General features: G+C 49.4%; 1 long non-coding RNA gene across 1 annotated transcript; it reads right to left on the bottom strand.

Moving 5' to 3' along the window:
- Window positions 1-407: 407 nt before the first annotated feature.
- LOC137468660 (uncharacterized) lies at window positions 408-3,735 on the bottom strand. Its single transcript, XR_010996088.1, has 3 exons — window positions 3,684-3,735; window positions 2,077-2,165; window positions 408-1,060 (listed from the first exon to the last, which is right to left on the bottom strand). It is a non-coding gene; the product is annotated as an uncharacterized lncRNA (long non-coding RNA).
- Window positions 3,736-4,058: the final 323 nt, after the last annotated feature.

Raw genomic sequence — 4,058 nt, 5'->3', positions numbered from 1 at the left:
GAGGTGCAGGCTATAGGCAAGCTCTCCAAAAATGCTGCCTCTGCCTCACAGGTGTCAGGAGCTCTGTCTCTTGCCCAGAAATGCCATTGCCGTATGCCCACAGTGATGTGGAGAGGCAGGAGGACAGGGAGCAATGGAAGCTGCAGCCTTGAAAGCAAGAGGCTGGCGCCAGGCAGGGTGGGGGGGGCACAGGGAAGAGCACAGCATTAGCCAGGATAATCTGGCAGTCTTGGGGGACGTACCAGAAGCCTATAGATAATCAGGGGAGCTGGAGCAACAGACTTTGAAGTCTGCCATCAGGTTTTCTCAGCCCGGCTCAGACATCAAAGGCAGCTGGTTACTGCCCCCAATTACAGAGCAAGCCGGCCTGCTGCCTGCCTTCCCCAAGGCCGGCGGCTCAGCCGCGCTCCCCTGGGCACACTCTCACAGCCAGAAACCTCCTGACAAAGCATAAATGCCCAAATTCCCTCCAGCTCCTGCTGGAGCTAGGCTCACTTTGCTGGGAGCTCACCTGGCTGCCACGTGGCTTTCACCTTGGGCTGTGGGAGCCAAGTGAGAACCCGGTGGATACAGATCTCCCCACTGATGTGCTGTGGAGCCTGTCAGTCCCAGGAAAACCAGACAGCCACAAAAAAAAAAAAAAAAAAAAAAGGGGAAGACTAACACAAGAGAATAAAATAACAACCTTTTCTCATAGTGGTGGGAAGGTTTGCTTCCTTTAGTCAAATCTTGCATGACCCTCATGGGACATGGCTCCAACACAGGGCAAGGTCAGGGTCTTCAGGAGCAAAACCCCACAGCAGCACAGAAAGGATGTTGGGGTCAGTTTGCACTGAAAAAAACACAATACCCTACAGCAACTGAAAACAAATAATTAAAACCACAAACAAAACAAGAGAAATTGAAATCTAAGAGCAGAAGTGGCTGAGAAGCCAAGAAACTACTGTCTTGTACAGTTGCAGCTTCTAAGAACTCTGGCCACGCTGAGTAGCAAACAGCCAAGAGGGAACACAACTCTTTTTCAATGAACTGGTGTTTGCTCTTATTTGCACCATCATTTCTACTGGAAAAAAAAAATCAAATCAAATCAGAGTACAACCTGCCCTCCATAAATCCCAGTGATCCCCCTGTGCAGCACACGCAGGGCCTGATCACGTCATGGTGAAATCTCCAAGTGCAGCTCCCCTGCCCAACCTGGCTCCTGTGCAGCACCAGGAGCTGCTCTGCGCCGCCCCCGGCCTGCTCCATGCTGGCATTTGAAGCAGCATCAGCATCTTTTACGCAAGCAGCATCATGAAAGGCTCTTTGAAGAAGAGCAGCAGAGGGATGAGCCTGGTTGTTTCAGCTCCCGATGGACACAGCCCAGGCAGAGGCCGGGGAAGAGAGGAGGGAGGTTAACAGAGGGATAGGAGAGCAGCCACAGTGGGCTGTTGTTCAGGAAGAATTTCTGGGGGGGAGTACAGGACGGTGTTACGTGTTGGGAGAGAAACTAGGTTTTCATATTAAGCTGCTTATTTAGGTCTTTAAGTTATGGAGATTCTGCTCTTCAAAACTAATTAGATTGACAGAGCTTGGATTCGATTACAGGATTTCCAGAAGCAAAGGGGTTTGAAAAAAAAAAATTAAATAGCTGGCCTGGAAATGCTAGCAAGAGAATTAAACACCCATTGCTGCAACCAATTGTTAAATACATCTAGGCTGGGAAAATGACAACTCCAATTCCCAAAATCCACTGCACCAGTGCCTGCCAGGAGGGAGGTGCTCTCCTAACAAACCCAAGTGGAATATGCACAAAACCATGTTTCCCAGCCCTAGAGGTAGGCAGAGGGTTCCAAGGCACTTCAGGAAGCACATGCCTCTCCAGTGTCAGTGTGTGAATTGGGAAGTGCATGGATTTTTCCCTGCCCTAAGGCTACTGCAGTGAGCAGAGCATCCAGGAGCTGTAGGCAGGCAACTGCAGGACTGGGGCTGAAGAGGGAGGAGCTGGAGGTCCCACGGAGCAGCACTGGGGCTGACAGAGGAAACCTCACCACATAAAACCCCACCATCTATGTAGACAGAAAGTTCCATCCTTACCAGCCAGGACACTGGAGTGTTTTCTGCACCAGAGGAGTGGGGCCAGCCCAGCACTGCCCACAACGCGGGACCATTTCACAGCTGTGCTCCTGAAATGACAAAGTGAGGGAGCCATGGTGGAACTACACTTAAACCTCACCTACCATCAAAGGCTTTGCTCATCTGCCTGAAAGAACTCTCTCTTTCCCACTCATCTGAGATCACAGGAATAGCAGTGGCTTTTCAATGCCCAACAGCAGAGCCAGAGTGGCCCTTTTTAAAATCCCAGAACTGCCAGCTTCCGTTCCTCTTGAAGCTCCAAAAGCATCTTTTCTCTCTTCTCTTCAAGCATCCACATGCAGGTGTCCAAAGAAAGTCAGCTTGGGGCCTGAGGGGTTGCCAGGGGAACTTTGCCTCCCAATGCAGTATTAACATGATGGGCTGGGTGTGTTTAGCTACCTGGTCATGCAGTAGATGCTCTGGTTCCTATATGTCACCTTTTCATCCTCCTTAGGTTCAGGAAGAGCACCCTGAACAGCACCACCCCACAGTGCCCTCACTGTCACACTGGCACCACAGGAGCAGAGCACATTGTAGGCAATACTGAGGCTGTTGCTGCTGCCATCCTCCATTTGCACTACAGAACGGTGCAGAAAGGCTAAGTTATATTTACTCTGGGACAAACAAATTCCCTTCAAACAAAAGGCAGGAGCTGCAGTGAACTCCAGGGAAAGCCTGCAGGGTACACTGTGTTGATTAAAGAGAGCTGTCAGGAAGAGTTGCAAATGTACACAGTGCATCTCACTTGTTTGTGCTCGGATTGTCAGCCTCAGTGTGCAAGCAACTCCCCCTTCAATGTTGCCACTGAAGGGCTTGATAAAGGATGTGCTCAGGACTGCAACACAGCAGCAGCTATCTTCCTTTTGCCTGACACCTTCCACACAAGACAGACTGCAGTACTCCCCTGCTCCTCGCAGGGACTTGGAGAACACCTCTCACCACTGAAATGTGTGTCTCAGTCGAGCTGGGAAGAGGTGACACGCTGGCAACACGCTGCTGCCACCACTGACATGAGGTAAGGGAAGGTTTAAAGACAGCAGTGCCATGCCCAAGGGTCCTGAGAGCTGTCTTGTTAACACTGTACACAGTCGGGTCGAGGAAAGGGAATTTAATGAATAGCAACTCACAAAAGACCTTTATAGACCTTTTCTGAAAAGACCTTTTCTGTATTCATCCATGCAGGGAACTGTAGGAGACAGAAAGAAGAGAGGGGGGAAAAAAAAGATAATGGCACAAGGCAAAGACATCTCAGCACGGACCTGAAAGGCTACAGGAAAAGCCATCAACTTCAAAAGGACTTTAACATCTTATTTCTAATGAAATTGATAATTCTACCAGTCTGAGCTGAATGGGCTCTCCCTGAAAAACCAGAGATGGACATTTCTGAGCCAGAGGAAGAGGCCACGCTTTTGTCAGCCTACAGGGATGGGGGCAGGGGAGAGAGTGGACAGTGACAAAAACCAGCTAGTAAGGTCTGTCCCTGCAGAAGAAGGCTAAAACCGCAATGAAGTAGAAAGACACATTATCTTTTTTTTTTTTTTTTTTTTTTCTTTAACTAGAAGACTCACCTTATGGCAATGATTTTGCTCTAAATACTCCAAGAAGCCTGGTCACTCACTGGGCACAGCCATGAGGAATGAGGAAAGACACCTGCAGAGGGACTGGACACCGTGGATAATACACCAGGGACCTCAGTATGAGGCATGGTTGACTCCAGTAGCCACACAGCAGAGAAGCTGCCTGGCTGAAGTCTAGGAGCCTGCAAAAGGATAAAAAACACAGAGTAGACTGGATTCATCCTGAGAACCATCATCCAAGGGCTCTTGCACAAATGCAGAGGTGTTATACAAATAACAAAATGGAGACCAGAATCCATCCTGCAAGTGTTTTCATGGATGGATAAGCTATGTTTTGAGAGAACTTGAGGACCCAGCACCTGTCTG

Source organism: Anomalospiza imberbis, chromosome 2 (genome assembly GCF_031753505.1).
Source record: "Anomalospiza imberbis isolate Cuckoo-Finch-1a 21T00152 chromosome 2, ASM3175350v1, whole genome shotgun sequence".
Taxonomy (NCBI): domain Eukaryota; kingdom Metazoa; phylum Chordata; class Aves; order Passeriformes; family Viduidae; genus Anomalospiza; species Anomalospiza imberbis.
The sequence above is the reverse complement of the archived record's forward strand: the minus strand, read 5'-3'. Positions and strand labels throughout refer to the sequence as shown.